At 44.7% G+C, this 20698-nt stretch overlaps 2 long non-coding RNA genes across 6 annotated transcripts in view; one reads left to right on the forward strand and one right to left on the reverse strand.

The window, feature by feature from the left end:
- The window catches only part of LOC148118263 (uncharacterized), a 165430-nt gene extending 144814 nt beyond the window's left edge, over positions 1-20616 (reverse strand). The window contains exons 1-2 of the long non-coding RNA XR_015736164.1: positions 20484-20616; positions 19263-19365 (exon numbers count right to left, since the gene is read on the reverse strand). This is a non-coding gene — a long non-coding RNA (uncharacterized LOC148118263). The remainder of the gene's footprint in view (positions 1-19262; positions 19366-20483) is intronic.
- The window catches only part of LOC148118267 (uncharacterized), a 45444-nt gene that overhangs the window by 1913 nt on the left and 22833 nt on the right, over positions 1-20698 (forward strand). The gene's annotated exons all lie outside the window — the stretch shown is intronic.

The raw sequence follows: 20698 nt of genomic DNA on the forward strand, positions 1-20698 counted from the left end.
GACAAGACCATGAAACAGTGGCTTCTCTTCCCTCGTCTCTGGAGTGGCATGTGCTGGATGGTCCAAATTCTAACAGAGCAAGAGCTGGTCTGTGCCAAGTGCTTGTCTGCCTCCTGAGAGCAGAGCTGAGACCTCCTTGTGCCTCAGAGGGACAACTACTGTCCCTTTTCACAGAAAAAATGATATTCCCATCAGGGAGGTGCGCACAGTGACAGGCGGCATGGGTTATCAAGGGGGCAGAATTGGGGACTTGGAGATTGAGGTTTAGGATGAGGGGAGTTCATTATATATCCTACATAGAGGTGGAAGATCCCAGCCAAACCTGGAAAGTCATGTTAGTGATGAACCACAATGACAGGAGCAGAGACCCAATCGTGATGGGGTCTCTGCTCTTTGGCACACTTGCTGGCCCCTGCTTTTGTTTGTCTCGGCTGTCTTTTCCATTCAGCCAGCAGGGGAGAGTCTTTGTTCCCTCAAAATAGTGCTAGCTTTGAAGATGGATCCCTAGACTCTCTAGAACTAGGAAGCATGGCTGACAGGCCAGGTTCATGCTCCAGCTCTCGGCACATTCAAGGCCCAGGCATCTCCAGCACCACAAGAGAACAAAAAGCCAACAAGTCCTTGATCCTCAACCCTTTACCATAGCCCTTAATTCAGATGTGGCTGTCAGACTGTTATGATATTTGGTGTGGGGTCATTCTTTGGCTGCAGGGCCACCTTGTAGCATCCCTGGCTCACATTGCCGTGAGGATGGTGACCAGAGATGATGACAGGTTGTGTCATGTGGAGTGAGTCATATGGAATAGGCCAAGGTGAGAATAGATGCTGTGTGTGTGAAATTGTGGCTACAGCCCCTCCCGGTCTCAGTGCTTCTCCCCAGCATTTACAGGTGTTGGGGGAGAGGCTGGGAGACCTTGGATGCTAATTTTGCTAGCTGCTGGGTGGGAGGAGGGATCACCCTGGAGGGACCAAGGCAGGTGGTCCCCATGAGGCAGCTTGACAGGCACAGCAGGGCCATTGTCTCTCTTGTCATTGTATCACCACTGACCTGAGTTTCTGGAGACTCTGTCCCCATCTGGGAACAAACTGTCACTCTTCTTGCAAGATTAGCTATACCAGACTCCATTATCAAAGGTTGCCTCTGATAAAGGGCATTATCTCCACCACAGGCCCAGGCCCCCAAGGTACTCATCCTTTCCCACACTGTTGAAGTTCTTTTGAGGTTTGTGTCTTATTTCCTTGCTGTCCCCTCTCTTTCTGCTGGTTCCTTTTGACTCCCCTCCCCAATGACCGTGACATAACTGCTTACTTCAGTGGGGGAAGGTCGTCTACTCTGGAGGTCGTCCAGCTAATGACCCTCTCTCAGATGTGCACCCCTCCCCATGTTCCACCTGCCAGGCCTTTGTGTCTTTGAGGTCCCCAACCCAGCTGTGCCAGGCAGCCCCTGCCCGACCCACCATTCAGCCAGACCCAGGCGTGGCCTCCTCACAGAGCAAGACAGGCTCTTCTCTTCTGCCCTCGTGGAGGGACAGAACAAAGGGCCTTGTCTCTGCAGTGCTATCCACTTTGGCTGGGAAAAGCTTCCACTATTAGACACGTTGGAAAAATGCAGCCGATGAGCTAGGGATCTGCTCATTTCCTAATCGGGGATCCCTGAGAAGTGATTCAGGGGTTCAGCCTGGAGGATTGTGCGGTGATGAATAAGCTGGCAGAGTTGACTCATTATGTAGATCCCGGCTCTGCAGAGTGTCATATGCACATGTGTGTACGTGTGAGATGGAGTCAAGCTAGAGCTAATTCTGGCAGTCTTGTGTCTGCCACAGACTAGATGGACAACCCACAGGCCGTCATGGGGTTCTGAAGGCCAGGAGTCCAAGACCATCTACAGGCATGGCCGCCTCCTCTGAGGTTCATGTTAATCTACCCCAGGCTCATGGGTGGCCCCATCTTTCTCCCTTTGTCTCCTGTCATCTTTCTTTGAGCTGGTCCCTGTGTCTTAACTAGGAGGACACACAGATGAAAGTCCATGTTGGGGATCTCGCTTCATTTTAATCATCATTGTAAAGAACCTTGTTTCCTGATGGAGTTGTCTTTTGTTTTGTTTTGTTTTTTGATTTTTTGAGACAGGGTTTCTCTGTAGTTTTTGGTGCCTGTCCTGGAACTAGCTCTTGTAGACCAGGCTGGCCTCGAACTCACAGGGATTCGCCTGCCTCTGCCTCCCGAGTGCTGGGATTAAAGGCGTGCGCCACCACCGCCCGGCTTGATGGAGTTGTCTTTAACGTGCAGGGGTGAGGATCTTAGAGTGGCCTCACGTGCAGTCCCAGCAAATATGCTGAGACAGGAAGATCCTGAGTTGAGACCAACCTGGGCTGGACAGCTATAGTTTCAATGAACAAAAAGTAAAAGTAAGCATCCTGGGCTTTAAGAATTGAGCTCATGAGCAAAGGGTGAGGGCGTCTTGGCCCTTAATGCTGACCAGTGACAAACTTGGTTTTCAGCCAGTAGAGGGCTTTGGGGAGACAGATCATCCCCCCACACTGTGTTCATCCAGTTCTTTCTCTGTCGAATAAACAAACACTTTAAGGAATGAGTAAGTTGGTTGACCACGTCAACTCTGGAAAGCTCCTGGGAAGGGAGTTTTCTGGATTCTACCCTCCTATGTTCACAGTAAATCCAGAGAGGCTGGGATTCTGTCTGGAAGGAACTGGTGATCTTTGGGGAATTTTGCGGAGAGGGATTGCCCAAATTGGCTTTGAATTCCCAGTCCTCCTACCTCAGCCTCTCAAGTGCAGGATGACAGGTTTTGAACCACCACATCTAGCCTTTTGGTTTTTCAAGACAGGGTTTCTCTGCAGCTTTAGAACCTGTCCTGGAACTCGCTCTTGTAGATCAGGCTGGCCTCCAACTCACAAAGATCTGCCTGCCTCTGCCTCCCGAGTGCTGGGATTAAAGGTGTATGCCATCACCATCTGGCTTAACACCTGGCTGGCTTTCGTTTGTGTTTTAAAAGGGGCTGTGAGTGCTGAGTAAGGGGTCAGGTAAAATTTACAAACAGCATGAAGTGGGATGCTCCATTAATATCATTTCTGTGTCACGGAGAACAACATCCCAAAGCTTCTCCATCATGGATCAGCTACTGCCTGAGACAATTGGTTTAAAGAAGCTTCTGGAAGGCTTTCAGAATCTTTCAGTGAGAATGGAGGGTTGACTGGGAGCCAGGCTTGGAGTTAGCCCTTGGGGACAGTGAGGGGAATAGGAACTGTTTTGTCTGTGTAGTCAGGAGTTCATACCCTGGTAGGAGCTGTGAAGGTGTCCAGGGGCAGAAAGCTTCTTTCTAGAGCCATGGGGAAGGCTGGAGAGACGGCTCAGTGGTTAAAACTGCTTGCTGCTCTTCCAGAGGACCAGAAATGTGTTCCCAGCAAGCCACTGTGGGCAGCTCACAGTCACCTGTAACTCCAGCCCTAAGTGACTCTGATGCTGTCTTCTGCTCTCTGCAAAAGCTGCAAACACAGTATAAGTCAACACAGACACACATAATTAAAAATAAATAAGCTCTTATGGAGTACCAGGGAGCCAGACCTTGGAGGTAATAATGCTGCTTCCTGGCCAGCAAGGCCACAGCTGTGCATCAATAACAGGCACCCAGACCGTGGGTTCTTCCTGTTACCTTCCCAGAGTCAGAGCCACCTTAATCTGTTCTTGAATGAGTGAAGCCAGTAAGGGGCTGAGAGATGACATTGGGGACTCCCCTCTCTGTCCTTAGGTCCTGGGGACTTGGTCTGATTTTCCTCATGGGCTTAGCAGGGAAAGAGAGAGGTTGGAGGTAGAGTGTCACTCCAGGTGTGTGGACTCGGCCACCGAGGCAGGTGGTTATTTCTTGAGGTCACTGTGTTTACGTCCCTTTGCTGGATCTGTCATGAGTCTTGTGGCCATGGGGAGGAGCCAAGCTACTTTCTCCCGAATCCCTGAGACTCCAGGGCACCCCTGAACTGTGTGACAGTCACTCCGTGATGTTTGGGAATGGTAGTTGTTGTCTATAGCAGGCAGTGCTCTGCACTGTGGAACTTGAGCAACAGTCTAGCCTTGGTCTGTGACGATTCAGTGGCACCCATACTTCCTGTTGGTGACATTGTTCCCTGAAGACAGTCAGCCCAGAGGCAGTCACTGATGTACATAAGAAACATGCTTTCCACACTACCTGTCCATACTGGCCCTAGGGCCTGGGCTTTGTTCGGTGACATGAGTGACACTGAGCCCCCACGTGGATAGGTTTCCAGTGGGTTAGGTGCTGGGTCTCCTGGTTAGATCCCTTCTCACAGGTCACAGAGGTCCTGCTGGGTCCTGAAGGTAGAGTCCAGACTGCTGGCCTGGAACTTGAAGTCTTTAATCTCCTTTGTGTTGGGAATGGAAGCGAGGGCCTTCTGCATAGTAGGCAAGTGTTGTAGCATTAGGCCAGGCCTGCAGCCCTTCGCTGGGGTATTCTAGGCAGAAGTTTCACCGGTGAACCCTACCTGCCCCCAGCCCTTCACTTAGAGGTTCTAGGCAGGAAGTCCACCCATGAATCATGCCCCAACCCATCTCCACTTGGGGGAGGAGGGAGTTCCCTCTTGTGAGATCCTATTTCCTATCACTGGACCATCTCTCCTATAAACTGAGCTGTGAGGTGTTCTCTCTCTCTTTCTCTCTCTCTCTCTCTCTCTCTCTCTCTCTCTCTCTCTCTCTCTCTCATTTTTTTCGAGGCAGGGTTTCTCTGTGTAGCTTTGGAGCCTGTCCTAGACCTCACTCTGTAGACCAAACTGGCCTAAAAGTAACAGAGATCCACCTGCTTCTGCCTCCCGAGTGGAGTGCTGGGATTAAAGGCGAACGTCATCACCACTGCCTGGCATGAGGTGCTCTCTTAACTCCCTACCTCTCCTGTGCATAGTACTGTCTTCTATCTGGGGCTGGGACCAACACTGGAACAGGGATGTTCTGTGGCTCCTCGGCTCTGATCTCTGCAACTGTCAGATCAGCTGGTTTCAGCCATTCATCAACGCATTTCGGATCCTTCCAAATAGTAATTAAGTAAAGCATGTGGTGGTGCATGTCTGTGATCCTAGCCCTCTAGAGTATGGTTGTGCATGTCTGTGATCCTAGCCCTCTGGAACATGGTTGTGCATGCCTGTGGTCCTAGGCCTCTAGAGGTTGAGGAAGGAGAATGGGCTGTTCCAGGCCAGCCCGGTCTAGACCCTGGTTTTTATTGGCAGGGGGGCAGTGGGCTACACACACACTTGTACACACATACAAATACAAAAGGAAATTAAGGACCACGGGGAACAGAGAGGGACCGTGGGTAGTGGATCCCCCACTGCTCAGCCCATCCTGCCCTAACGCCAGCCTTCTTCTTTTAGCTGGGGAATGATTTCACCCGCTAAACACGTGGCTTCAAATTATGGCCTTCTATAAACGAGTCGGCTGCCCTGCTCTTTGTGGGGCCCCATTCTGCCTCCTCTAGTGAATTCCAAAGTGGCTGCCAGAATGTGGCTCTGAGCCTGGCTTTTCACGCAGGAGACTTGGCATGCGTGGAGCCTGAAGAGTGGCTGCCTGTGTTCAGCTGAATCCCAACACTAGGGCCTCATGTTGTCCTTGCATGGGCCAAGAGTTGGTGTCTTCTTTGAGTCTGGATTGCTGATAAAAGCTTGGTATGCACATGGAGGGGGGTGTGTGTGTGTGTGTGTGTGTGTGTGTGTGTGTGTGTGTGTGTATGCGTATGTGTATGTTGAATTCATGTGCTGCATGTGTGCAAGTGTTCATTCATGTGGAGCCCAGAGCAGGCTCTCTCTCCTCTGTCCTTTGAGACAGGACGTGATGCTGTTGGGTGAGGCTGGCTGATCATTGCGCTCTCAGGTTCCTCCTATGTCTATACCACCCTCGGATGCTGGGTTACCACATGCAGCCAGGCTTGGATTTGTTTGTTTGTTTGTTTTGTTTTGTTTTAGACAGGGTCTTAATGTGTAGCTCTGACTGACCTGAAACTTACTACCTAGACCAGGCTGGCCTCCTCTGCCTGTCTCTCCCTCCAGTGTGCTGGGATTAAAGGTGTCACCTGGCTTTTCACATGGGCTTGGGGATTCAAACTTTAGTCTTCATTGTTGGGTAGTTAATGTCCTCGTGGGCAAGCCCTCTTGCCAACTGTCTTTCAGGTTTTAGGAGGCTCAGGCCAGGTGTGGTCGCTCATCTGTGCTCGGCACACTGGGGAGGCTCTGGACCAGTCTTGGCTGCAGATTGAGACTTTGTCTTAGTTCATGGGAACATTCCAACTTGTATGCTGCTGGCTGTGATGTTAGCAGAGACACAGTGTGCTACAAGCACATGTGTGCATGCGTGTGCACACATGTGGAAATTATCTCCTTTGAGGGCCATTCCACATCCCCTAAAGGGAATTCTTTACCATAGATATTCTCTTCCCAGCCCAGGACAGGCACTAATGTCATTGATGTGCCATCCTCTGTGGAATGGTCTACCTGGGATTTTCTCATTGATGACTCATGTACCACATGCCTTTCTAGTCTGGCTGCCTGCCCTTAGCATTGTGGCTATTTTTTTTGGGGGGGGGGGAGCAAACTCACTATGCACTTCAGACTGACCTCAAAGTGGTGGCAGTCCTCCTGCCTCAGCCTCCCTAGTGCTGGGATCGCATTGTGAGCTAGAAAGTTTGACTGCAGCATGGTGTTTTTGAGGTTTTTCCACACTATTGCATGGACCTGAACTTTATTCCATTTTGTTGCAGAGTAGTATTCTGTTGGGTGGGAGGTCCACTTTCTACTAACCAGTTTTGTTTCTGATGACTTCCCTTGAATGATCTACCAGGTTGATTTGATCTGGACAAAAAGATTGTTGTGTGTGTGTTTGTATGTACTCACATACATGTTAGCAACTTGTGTGGTACTTGTATGTATGATGTAGGTGGGCCTTCTATTTGTTATTTTCATTGGTTAATAAAGAGACTGCCTTGGCCCTTTGATAGGACAGAAAATTAGGTAGGTGGAGTAAACAGAACACAATGCTGGGAAGAAGGGAAGTGAGGTAGACACCATGGAGCCAGCCACCAGGTCAGACATGATGAATCTTTTCTGGTAAGCCACCACCTCGTGGTGCTACACAGATTATTAGAAATGGGTTAATCAAGATGTGAGAGTTAGCCAGTAACTAACTCTCTAGAGATAATGAGCCAGGCAGTGTTTAAATGAATACAGTTTGTGTGTTGTTATTTTCAGGGCTAAGCTAGCCATGCGGGAGCCATGTGGGATGAAAAGCAGACCTGCCCGCAGCTCCTCACTACATATGTAGATGCCAGATGGTGATGTCAGATGTTTTCCTCAGTTGTGCTTCACTTTAATTTTCGAGGCTGGGTCTTTGATGGAACCAGAAGCTCCTCAGTTGGCTAGCCAGACTGGCCAGTGAGCCTGGAGTCCTCTTGTCTGCGCTTCCAGGACTGAATTATGCATCTAGTACCACTCGTGCCTTTGCCGTTTTGTTTGGCTTTTTTTTCGAGACAGGGTTTCTCTGTGTAGCCCTGGCTATCCTGGAACTTACTCAGTAGACCAGGCTGGCCTCAAACTCAGAGATCCATGTGCTTCTGTCTCCCGAGTGCGGGGATTCCAGGTATGTGCCACCACTGCCTAGCCCATCCTTGACTTTTTATGGGGGTTTTGGGGTGAGGACTTGCTTTGTGCATGACACATGTTCACTGCGCCATCTCCCCAACCCTCAGGGGATTGTTTTTGTACTTATGTTTGAGAAACTGCTTCTGATGGATTGTTTTTTTCCCCCTGCTTACGTGGGGTGGGGGGGCGCGTACTGAGGTGGTTGGTACTCGAGGAGGTCAAGCATATTAGCTTTTCAGTATTTAAGAACTGAGAAGCTGGCGTGGTGGCACCTGTCTATGATTCCAGCAGTCCAGAGGCTGAGGCAGACAGTAGAATTCCAGGCCAGCCTGCACTGCACAGTAAACCTCTAATGGTTTTTTTTTTAAAAAAAACAACAACAACAAAAAAAAAAAAACACTTTAACGTGAGAAAATACCAGGCGTGGTGCTCACACTTGTAGTCCTGAGGCAGTAGCATTTCCTTTGAGTTTAAGGCCACAGACTGTGACTTTTGAAATAAATTAATAATAAAGCAAGACAGAATATAGTTTCTCAGGACCTACTGTCCAAGCCTGCCCTGCAACCAAGCTGTTTTCCACAGGGAACACAGACAGTGACTCATGGTTCCTTGTGTACATCCTTTCTAGACACACCCGGGGATTCTCAGGGTATGGGTTTCACATCCACTAAAGACAGGATGTTGGGCCACAGCCTGATGAGCTTCCAGGTCCCAGACTCTGAACTCTGCATGAGGTAGGTGTACCAGATGTCACAGAAAACCAAGTCCCCTTGAGAAAGATGTCATGAAGCTATAAGTATTGAAACTGTGACTCAGTAGTAAAGCCCCTGTCTAGCATGCCCTGTGAGGGGCTGGGGGCATGGCTCAGAGGTGGAGGCCCTGCCTAGAATCTGTCATAAGGGACTGGGGACATGGCTTGGGGTGGAGCCCTTGCCTCCTAGAATTCCCCAGTGGAGGCCTGGATCTCTTTCTCTCTCTTTCTCTCTGTCTATCTGTCTGTTTTGTTTTTCTGAAACTGTGTTTCTCTGTCCTGGAACTCGCTCTGTAGACCAGGTTGGTCTTGAACTCATAGAGATCCACTTCCTTTGCCTCCTGAGTTCTTGAATGAAAGGCGTGTGCCACAACTGACTGGCTAGATGTCTCTCTTAATGTGTCTTTGTGCCTCTATCTATCTCTGTGTATAGGTTTTATTTTTTTGAGCCAGACTCTCACTGGTTTTGAAATCCTAGGCTCAAGCAAGCCCCCTACTTGCACCTGTGGTCTGCTGGACTCTGGTTTGAAGGTGGGCATGGTGCTCCCTTCAAGCAGAATTCTTCCTCTTTGCATCAGTATGCACCTGGGGAGGGTGACAAGTTGCCAGGGGCTCCCTAGGCCGATCCCATGGCAGGGCTTTCCCAGGAAGCAGGCAGTCCAACATGGAAAGAGGTGCTATCAAAGGTACAGTCTCCTTACCTGTTGTTAGCTGACTTCCATCCCCTCTGCCCACAGCCTGGCAGGGCAACAGGCATCTTGGGCAAGAAGCCTTATCAGCTTTCTTCCTGTTTGAGATGGGGCTTGCTGAGCAGGTCCTGTTCGCTGTCCCACGAGCCTTACTCATCCCTGCCTCTGAGAGGGCAGTTTCTGAAGCAAGGGCCTGAGCTGGGCATAGATGGCTCAGCCTACAACTACAGCATGGGCAGAGGGACTCAGTCAAGGGGCTTTGGGCAGGACAGGTGGCAGTGCTCCAGGGACTAGCCTGTTTTGCTCCTGAACAGCCTGAGGTCTCCTCCTTTCTCAGGAGAGCACACCTCACCCTCCTCCCCTCACTGAGATGTCACATGTCCCTTTCTCCAATTGTGTCTTAACCCTGCTAGGGTAGGTTGGATGAAGTGGCCTGCTTTAGAGCTGATGCCTTTCTTCCATCCAGAGACTGGAAAGTCTGTAAAGGATAAGCAGCTCCAGTACCATAGCCTTTCACAGAGTTGGTGTAGCCTGCTCCCCAGCCACCCACTCACCCATGCACCCATTTTACCAGCCCAAGTTTAACCATGTCTTGCTGCCCTGCTACATCTCACCCTTGAGCCAGTTGAATAACATTTCATTTCTTTTGCTTTGTTCATGTTACCATTTTGCTCAATTAGGCTCCTTGAATAGCTGCTTGATTTCCTGGATACTTTGCAAAACTGGTTTGCTCCCTCTCCTTTTATGTGGATTCTGGGATTAAAATTCAGGTGCCTTTGACCCAACTCACAGCACCAGTTCCAACTTGCTGACAGACTGAGAAGCAAAAAATTTATACCAAATTTTCTTGGTATGAGGCTAATCTCCTCAAAGAAAAAAATGGTAGAATTCACAGTTTAGTATCTCTCCAGGCACTCCTTGCTTATATGTCTATCTATCATTCTACTTGTCTGTCTGTCTATCTATCTATCTATCTATCTCCCCCTCTCTCTCTCTCTCTCTGTCTGTCTATCTATCATATCTGTCATATCTATCTATATCTATCTATCTGTCTGTCTGTCTGTCTATCATATCTGTCTGTCTGTCTGTCTGTCTATCATATCTATCTATCTATCTATCTTACTATCTTACTATTTATCTATTTTTGAGACAGGATCGAGGCTGGCCTCAAACTTCAGATCTTCCTCCCTCACCCATCTTGGGCAGCAACAGAGAAGTAAGCAAAAAATTGGGCATGGTAGCTTAGAATCTATATCTTAGCTGAGGAGACTGAGACAGGAAGACTATCATGATTTGCTAGACCATTCCTCAAAAATAAACAAACCAATAGGGCTGGAGAGATGACTTCAGAGAACCTGAATTTGATTGCTAGCACCCACAAAGTTGGCTGGAAACTATCTGCAGTTCTGGGATGCAACATTCTCTGGCCTTTGTGGGCATAGGCATGTATTTAGGGTAGACACACACAGATAGGCAAAAACTCACATATTAAAAATAAAACAAACAAACAAACAAAAAAACAAACGAAACAACCCAAACAGACAGACAAATGTTGAATCTAGTAGCACAAAACTATACCATGACCAGGTGGGATTTATTCTAGGAATGGATAGATGTAGTTTATTTTTCTGACAGCACTTTGGATTGAATTCAGGACTTCACTCATGTGCTAGGAAAGTATTTAATCATGGAGATCATGATTATGTTTGGAAAGTAATCATATGAAAGTATTTAGGAAAACAGTTTCAATCAAGGTCCTAGATGTCTGAAAGTCACTAGATAAATTTTAACAATCAATAATACAGTAAGAAAAAATGGGTTCTTTTAAAACTTGTAAAATATGAGTCATCACAATAGCTGTTATTACTGGGAAAATGCAAAACATCTACCAGTCACCCCGCAAAAAGGGCACATATAAAGGCCTGTCTAGCTCCTTGCGGAGAAGGGTCATTTATCTCTGCCCTGATGGTGGTTCCTTATCCTCCTGTTTTTTTCCCAAGTACAGAGTCCAAGGCATTCTAGCAGCAGTAGTAATGGGCAGGTCAATGTGCCCTCACTCTGTCTCTAGATGAGATAAGCCCACTTTTTATACAGAAACTTGTGGTTGGAGGTTTCTCTGTCCTGCTTCTAAATAAACACTTGGAGAAGTCATATAAATTGTAAACTCTTTGGCCTGTTGCTCAGGCTTATTGCTAACTAGTTCCTACTCTCAAATTTCTATTTATCTAGGCATTGCCATATAGCATGTGGCTTTACCTTTGGTCTAGGACATCTTGCTGCTTTGGCAGCTCGGTGGCATCTCCCACACCCCATCCTTCTTCCTTGTATTTTCAGTTTGGCTTTTTTGCATAGCATTATTCTGTCTTGCTACAGAACAAAGCAGATTCTTTATTAACCAATGGGGATAAAACATATTCACAGCATACAGGAAGGTTGTCCCACAGCACTTGACCTCTAAGTAAATTTGGTGGTAGAAAGTACCAAATTCTTAGTTGCAGAGTGGACAACCTTGTCTTTTTCTTGATTTCAGTGGAATCACTGGGAGTTTCTCTGCATTTAGTTTGATGTTGGCTGTTGGTTTGCTGTATATTGCCTTAATTATGTTTAGGTATGTTCCTTGTACCCCTGGTCTCTCCAAGACCTTTATCATGAAGGGATGTTGTATTTTTTCTAAAGGTTTTTTAGCATCTAATGAGATGATCATGCGGCTTTTATTTTCAGCTAGTTTATATGGTGGATTACTTTGACAGATTTTCATATGTGGAATCATCCCTGCATCTGTGGAATGATGCTGATTTGATCATAGTGGATGATGGTTCTGATGTGTTCTTGGATTTGATTTGCCAGTCACTTATTTAGTATTATTGCACCAATGTTCATGAGAGAGATTGGTCTGTAATTCTCTTTCTTAGTAATGTCTTTCTGTGGTTTGGGTATCAGGTGATTTGTAACCTCATAAAAAATTTGGGCAATGGTCCTTCTGTTTCTATTGTGTGGAAAAATTTGAGAAGTATTGTTAGGAGTTCTTCTTTGAAAGTCTTGTAGAATTCTGAGCTGAAACCGTCTCGTCCTATTGCACTTTTTTTCTGTTGGGAGACTTTTGATGACAGTTTATATTTCTATAGGAGTTATGGGTCTCTTTAATTTGTTTATCTTGTCTTGATTTTATTTTGGTAAGTGATATTTAGCCAGAAAATTGTTCATTTCCTTAAGTTTTCCAATATTGTGGAGTACAGATTTTTGAAGTATGACCTGATGATTCTCTGTGTCTGATGTTATGTCCCCCTTTTCATTTCTTTTTTTTTAAATATTTATTTATTTATTATGTATACAATATTCTTTCTGCGTGTATGCCTGCAGGTCAGAAGAGTGCACCAGACCTCATTACAGATAGTTGTGAGCCACCATGTGGTTGCTGGGAATTGAACTCAGGACCTTTGGAAGAGCAGGCAATGCTCTTAACCACTGAGCCATCTCTCCAGCCTCCCCTTTTCATTTCTGATTTTGTTAATTTTTATATTCTCTCTCTGCTTTTTGTTTAGTTTGGATAAAGGTTTGTCTATTTTGTTGATTTTCTCAAAGAACCAGCTCTTTGTCTCATTGATTCTTTGTATTGTTTTCTTTGTTTCTTTTTATGATTTCAACTCGAACTTTCATTATTTCCTGTGGTCTAGTTCTCTTAGGTGAGTTTGCTTCTTTTTATTCTAAAGTTTTCAAATGTTCTGTTAATTCACTAGTGTCAGGTTTTTCCAGCTTCTTTGTGTGGGTGTTTAGTGCTATGAACTTACCTCTTAACACTGCTTTCATTGTATCTCATAAATTTGGGTATGTTGTGTGGTCATTTTCATTGAATTTTAGGAAGTCTTTCATTTCTACCTTTATTTCTTCCTTGACCCATTTATGATTCAGGTGAGCATTGTTTAATTTCCATGTGTTTGTGGGTTTTCTGAAATTTGTGTTGCTATTGACTTCTAGTTTTATGCCACGGTGATCTGATAAGATACTTCTAATAAGGTTATTCTAATTTTTTGTATTTGTGGAGTTTTGTTTTATTACTGAGTATGTGGTCAATTTTTGATAAGGTTCGATGAGATGCTGAGAAGGTATAACCTTTAATCTTTGGATGGAATGTTCTATAGATGTCTTTTACGTCCATTTGAGTCATAACATCTTTTAGTTCTCTTATTTCTCTGTTCATTTTTTGTCAGAGTGACCTGTCCAGTGGTGAGAGGGGAGTGTTGACATCTCACACTACTAGTGTGTGGGGTTTAATGTATGATTTAAGCTTTAGAAATGTTTCTTTGACATATGAGGGTGCCCTTGTATTTGGAGCATAGATGTTCAGTATTGAGATTTCCTCTTGATGAATTTTTCCTGTGACTAATGTGAAATGGCCTTCTTTGTTTATTTTGTTTGATTTTAGCTTGAAGTCTATTTTGTTAGATATTAGGATAGCTACACCCGTTAGTTTTTTAGGTTCACTTGATTGGTATATTTTTTCCCAACCTTTTATTTGGAGATGGTGTCTGTCTTTGAGGTTGAGATGTGTTTCTTGTATGTATAAGAAGGATCGATTCTGTTTTCATATCCAATCTGTTAGCCTGTGCCTTTTTATAGGTGAGTTGAATTCATTTACATTAAGGGATATTAATAACCAGTGATTGCTATCTCCTGTTTACTTAGATTTCATCGTTGGTGATGTTAACTTGTGTGTTTTTTCTTATTTAGGTTATACTCATTATTCTTAGATTTGATCTTTTCATGGTGTCCAGATTTCCTGGATATTTTGTGTTAAGAATTTGTTGGATTTAACATTTTATTTTCCCCCTATTGTATCTTCAACGCCTGAGATTTTTCTCTTCCATTTCTTGCATTTTGTTGGTTATGCTAACATCTGTAGCTTCTGTTCATTTACCCAGATTTTCCATTTCCAGAATTCCCGTGATCTGTGTTTTCTTTATTGTCTCTATTTCATTTTTCTAGTCTTGAACTGATTGCTTTCCTTATTTACTTTTTGTTGGTGCTCTTGGATTTCTTTAAGAGATTTATTAATTTCTTTCAATTTTTTCTTTGTCTTTTATTCTATTTCTTTAAGGGAATTTTTTGTTTCCTCTTTAAGGTTCTCTATCATCTTCATAAAGTTACATTATGTTTTTTTTCCTGCTGCTTCTGAGTTAAGATGATCAGGTCTTCCTGTTGTATGACCACTGGGTTCTGGTGCTACCATGTAGCTTTTTAGATTGCTGAATAAATTCTTGCATTGAAGCCTACCCATCTCTTCATCTCTAATTGGTGTCAGCAGTGTCTTTGCATCTTGGTCCAATCCTGTGTCTGTGTCTCAGGGATCCTCTCTTAGAACAATTGTTGCAGTTACTGTCAGTGTCTTAGGGAACCACTCTTGGTCTGCTCTGTGCAGTTGCTGTCTGTTTCTTAGAGAGCCACTAAGGTCTCTGGGGATGGTTGTGTATATGGGTGGAGTGGAACTTGTAGGTTACAGGGTCTGATCGATGCAGGGGATGTTAGAGCAGCTTACCTGCAGATGGCTTGCCTGTTGGCTGGCTAGGGAAGCTGAGGCAGGTAGAGAGCTTTGGGTGTTTGCGCCATACCAGGACCTGTCCAGCTGGGGAGCTGGTCACTCACATCTTGGTCCACTCTGTGCAGTTGCAGTCTGTGCATCAGAGTTCATCTGTGGTCATGGTGACAAATTTTAGTTTGTTGGAAACTAGTGGTTTATTAAAATAATCTTGTCTACTGCTGGGGCAAGGTTACAGGAGACCACTTTTATATTTTATAAAGTAGTGTTTTGTTCATGTGCATAACCTACTAACACATACATCCCACTCAGCAGACAGCATTTAGGAAACTGAGGCAATTCGATTGCTATTAGTTCATACCTGGTCTTTACCTAAGATTCCAAAAGTAAGCTGGGCAGTGGTGGTTCATGCTTTTAATCTCACACTCAGGAGGAAAGGTACCCACCTTCAATCCCAGCACTCAGGAGAAAGACAGGTGGAATCTCTGAGTTCCAGCAGAGCCAAGGGTACACAGAAAGAACCTCTTCCTCAAAAATCATAAAAGGTCCCAAAGTAGATGTATGAGCAAAGAAACCAAATTGGTATGTGAGAAGGGAGCACTGTAGAAGACCGAAGGCAACAAACTACTGTCTGATGGTGTTGGATCCTGCCTTCCATAGAACTCAGGTCCAATGGACTATGATCCTAATGTGGGGCTAGATTATAAGACTACTTTGACAACTCATGGGCTTATAAAATGCTATTAAATAAGATATAAAAAGGAAGTTTTGTGAACAAGGTTTTTCTGTGTAACCTTGACTATCCTGGAACTCTCTCTGTAGACCAGCCTGGTCTCAAACTAGAGACCCTCATCCCTCTGCCTCCTGAGCACCAAGATCAAAGGCATGCACAACCATATAACCACTACCCGGAACCAAAAATAACTTTTTTAAAAATTTTCTGTGTGGAGAGTTCAAGACAGGGTTTCTCTGTAGCTTTGGAACCTGCCCTGGACCTAGCTCTTATAGACCAGGCTGGTTTCAAACTCATAGAGATCCACCTGTCTCTGCCTCCCGAGTGCTGGGTTTAAAGGTGTTTGCCACCACTGCCTGAAAAGGGGTCTTGGATCACCATCTGATCTATCCTTTTCACCTGTTGCATACTTGTCAAAAAAAAAAAAAAGAGCTAGACCAGACTATGCAAGACTGGGTACGTGGATGTGAGCTCTGGCTGCAGCTGAACTGCTTATATGTGAATCAAAGAAGTTAACCTTTAGGTCACCAATTACTCCTCTTTCTCCTCACCACCTGTCACATATTCTAGCATACAAGGGACTTCAAAAGACTACTTCCATCCCGAGTTCTCTCCCTTCAGGTAGCCTTGGTACAAGATACAATACTAACTTTTTAACCATGTCCACCTTTTATGATTTCAAATTTTCTCCTACAACCAATACTGAAATACTCCGTATTACAATCATACAGTGAGACCCTACAAGAGTTACTTCCTTATCCCATACATATACACTCAGTCTATACATGGTATACCGATGGCAGCTCCCTCCTATATGAAGGAGTATGTAAAGCAGGATATGTTATTGTTTCAAGCAGAACGTTTGAAGCGTGGGCCCTTCCAGATCAGCAGGCTGAATTATTAGCTTTAACCTGTGCTGTCAATTTCCAAAGGGACAATCCCTAAATCTATATACAGACCCCAAGTATACTTACATATTCTCTTGTCACATGTAGCTATCTGGAGAGAACTGGGCTTTTAACAACAAAAGGAGGACCTTAACTAATTCAGACCAAATTATAGCCCTATTAGGGGGGGCCTCCCATCGTCCACAGCTGTAAGTATTGTCCACTGTTGATCACATTAAGCAATTCCATTATTTCCATGGGAACTAGCTGAGCTGATGAGGCAGCTAGAGCTGCAGCTCTTGGAAATCTGGATCCATCTCACACACTATGAGACACTCTCCTCTTACAACCAATCTCCTCATTATCATCCCCAGGTACTCAAAAGATCTTGTCCTGTTTACAACAGATCTTTCATGCCAATAGCCAGGCTTTGCCTCACGATCAAAACTTATTACAGCTCACCTCTGAGGATCTGTGTTTTATAAAGACTATCACAGCTTCATGTAAAATTTGTCAAACCTCTAGTCACATTTTGGGCATCGGAGTCCCCTTTTCCCAATCACCAGGCAAGGGATTTCTCCCTGGATCAGACTGGCAGGTCAATTTCACACATATGCCCACAGTTAGACCTTTCAGATACTACTACTTCCAGTAGACACACTCTCAGGATTGGTCGAAGCCTTCCTTACCATAATGAAGGATCACAAACAGTTTCTACTTCAGTGAATCATTCCCCATTTTCTAGTCCCCACATCCCTTCAATCATATAATGACCCTGAATTTACTTCACAAGCCTCAAAGCCAGGGCCCTTAACAGCCATGTTGCTTTCACATCCCCTACCATCCCCAATCTTCAGGAGAAGTTGAACAATCTGATCATTTCCTCAAAAATATTCTTATCAGACTCTCTCAAGAGCTCCATACTGAGTGGATGAAACTCCTACCATTAGCTCTCCTGCAATTAAGAGTGCTTCCAAAGAAATTCCTCTTTACCTCCCCTTCTGAACTCTTGTATGGAGGGCCGATTTTGCCTCCTAGTCTTACATCCAAGCCATCCCCCATTCCTGATCACCCCTTACCCCTTTGCTCCGCTATCTTCATACTCTTATTTGGAATTTCACCAATCATCATTTGCTTCAACCCCTCCCAGATCCCCTTCCCTCCCCAATTAACACTGGGGATTTCGTTCTCCTCTCTCCTCCAGGACAAAATTCCCATCCTCTTGCTCCAAAATGGAGAAGTCTACTCAGGGTAAACCTTACTACTCCAACTGATGCTAAGCTTAAGGATTTCACTCACTGGATTAATCGTTCCCATTTCAAACCTTTTACACCGTCAGCTCAGAATTGCTCAAATTTACACCCCCAGCAAGAATTTGCCCTCTGAAGCTTTAGAAGATACCTAAACAGCCTCCCTCTGGTCTTAGCAAAATGAGGCTTCACACATCCACATCTGTCAAGACTCAAGTCGAACCCTATTGGATTATGCTCCACCTCTTCTCTGTGATAGCCTGCTTACCAGCTAGGTGGTCTGGGACTTGTGCCATTGTGTTCCCCTTCCCTGAATTAGAGGTGGTTCCTGGTGAAGAACCCTTGTCAATTCCCATCGCCAAGTTCATAGCTGCATGGCATGGCTTGGCAAACGAGCAATCCAAGTGATACCCTTTCTAGCAGCCCTGGGCATAACTGCAGCTGCAGCCACTGGAACAGCAGGACTGACTGCGTTCCTAGCCATTTGCCATCATTTTCCTCAGAATCCATTCGAATTACCTACAGGTAGCCCAGACTATCCTTAGTCTTCATGGACAAATTGACTCCCTAGCCTCCTTAGTACTATAAAATCGGGGAGGAGTGGATTTACTCATCACAGCAGAGAGAGTTGCTCTGTGTCTCTTTCTTGGAGAAGAATGTTATTTCTACGTCAGTCAATCTGGTGTAGTGAAGGATAAGATCCAACAGTTCCAAATGGATCTTCAAAACCTAGCCAGTGGATTACTAATAGTCAGATATGGAACTGGAGGCTACCCTCCTTAACCTCTCTTTCCTTATTTCTCTTTGTTCTACTAATTACGCCGTGTCTCATAAACCTGTTGTCTAAATTTCTTCAACAACAAATCCAAAGGATTTCTAACCAGACTTTGAACAAGTTACTATTGCAGGATGACCGGCCTATAGCTACAGAACCAGAGGCCTGTGCATCCAGTTATATCCTGGGGATGAATATCAAGACTGTCCCGAGAACTTCAATGCCCCAATTCAGGAGGAGTTAGTCTCATGAAAAAAAAAAAGCATCCCCTTTCTAATCCCCCTGTTATTTATTAACAAATAAAAAGGGGAATGTAGAATAAACGGGAAAACTGAAATAGGAAACCAACCAATCACTGAGCACCCTGACTCTGAACCCAGAGTCAGTGAGGGAAACATACCACCTTGGATTGAAGACCTGGTCCAGGGAAAGAAACATCTTTATTCCTGAATCCAAGACTAAGACACATTATCTGACTCTGAAACTAGTGTCAAAGAAACACAAACTGCCCCTAGAGTCAGAGCCAGACAAAGAAATATGCCCTGGTCCTAAGATAAGAGACACCAGTCTAATAACATGGGGAGCTGGCTTACTGAATGTGGGTGGCAGTTGTATGACTGAGGCAGACTGTGGGGCGACTGACAGTGAGAGCAAAATTCATCTCTACTGCTTGCACTGGCTTTTTGGAACCCATTCTCTTTGTAGGGATATTTTGCTCAGCCTAGGTGGTGTGAAGAGCAGTGGTCCTGCCTCAAAGCAATGTGCTAGACTTTGTTGACTTCCCATGGGAAGCCTGAAATTCTCTGAGGAGTGGATGGGGAATGAGGTGGGAGGATTTTGGAGGGAGCAGGAGGACAAGAAGCAGTGGGAACTGGGATTGGTATGTAAAACGTTAAAAGATAGAGTTTTTTCAAATAAATAAAGAAAAAAAGGAAAATTTGTTATTCAATTCCTATAGAAACAAAGCAGCTAGAATTCAGCGAGAGCTTCACACTTACTTCCAAAGATGCTACATGTGTAGCAACCATCTCTAAAAGGTGCTGTAAGTTACATCTCATTGTTCTCCTTTCTTCAGCTGTGCTTTGAAGAAGCAGTTGGTATCTACAGAATTAAAATAAAAAGACACTTAATATCTAGAAAATATTAATATAATAAATTAGTACAATGTACTAACCTGAGAAAAACATAAAGTTTGCATTTATGTATGTTATTATTTTCCCTGAGAAATATTTGGTGAATAAAGAAAACCATACCTGGCCATAAGTAGTGGCACACACCTTTAATCTCAGCTCTCAGGAGGCAGAGATGGGTGCATATCTGTGAATTCGAAGCTGGCATATAGAGTGGAGTTCCAGGACAGGCTTCAAAGTTACAGAGAAACCCTGTCTATCCCCACTCCCAAGAAAACCATGCCTGGTAGAATCCATCCAAATGCCCTTATGTAAGCACACAGCTCAGATCTCTACCAGCTGCTTCTGTTCACTCGATGTGGTCAGCTACCCTGATGCTGTGACCCTCCATTCCATTTCAGACAAACCTTCCACCTCTTCACCCAAGTGCTAGGCTACAGTGCCTGGCTGGCCTTGTAGGTCTTCTCAAGTTGAAGAGTTCCATATTTATTGCATTTCTTATGCATTTCTGAATTATTTAAGATGTCTACAGCCGGGTATGGTGGAGCATGCCTTTAGTCCCAGCCAAGTCATGCAGTCTGAACTACATAATGTGTTCCAGAAAGCAGGAGCTATATATAAAATATTCTATCTCAAAAACAAAACAATGGCTGCTTGGTGGTGGCTCACATCTCTAATACCAGAACTTGGGAGGCAGAGGCAATCATATCTCTGTGAGTCAAGGCCAGCCTGATCTACAGATGAGGACAGTCTCCGATCTACACAAAGAAACCCTGTCTCCAAAAACCAAAAAGAACAAAGAACCCATAAAAATAAAAAAGCCAAAAACCAAAATCAAGCAGAAAAATAGCAAAAAGCACAAACCAATCAACCAAACAAAAAATGGATTCATTTCCAGGCATTAAAAGCGATTTAATAATCTAGCTGGGCAATTACTCTAATAGTGTCATAAGGTATCTTAATTTTTTGGCTTAAATCCTTAAAATATCATTATTTGCACCCCAAATAGTTTCATAATAGGAATTAAAGATAAAAAAGGAAGCAGCTTTACAAAGTATAAAGAATCAGATCTTGGCGAGTTGAACTTACTCTTGCTTGACAGCCTCTAGCTCATCCATTGCTTCGCTGAGGCCCTTGTTCACAGCACTCTCTAGTAGGTGCTTGTGTTTCTCCAGGGATTCCAGCTCCCTGGCACACTTCTCATCTTGTTCCTCAGCCTCCTATAGGAGAGAAATCATTATTTTCATTCATATTCCATCTGTTAAAGGCAGAGTAAAGTAAAGTAGGTTAAGCATATAAAAACC

The sequence above is a fragment of the Myodes glareolus genome, chromosome 23, assembly GCF_982192425.1.
Source record: "Myodes glareolus chromosome 23, mMyoGla1.1, whole genome shotgun sequence".
Lineage (NCBI taxonomy): Eukaryota > Metazoa > Chordata > Mammalia > Rodentia > Cricetidae > Myodes > Myodes glareolus.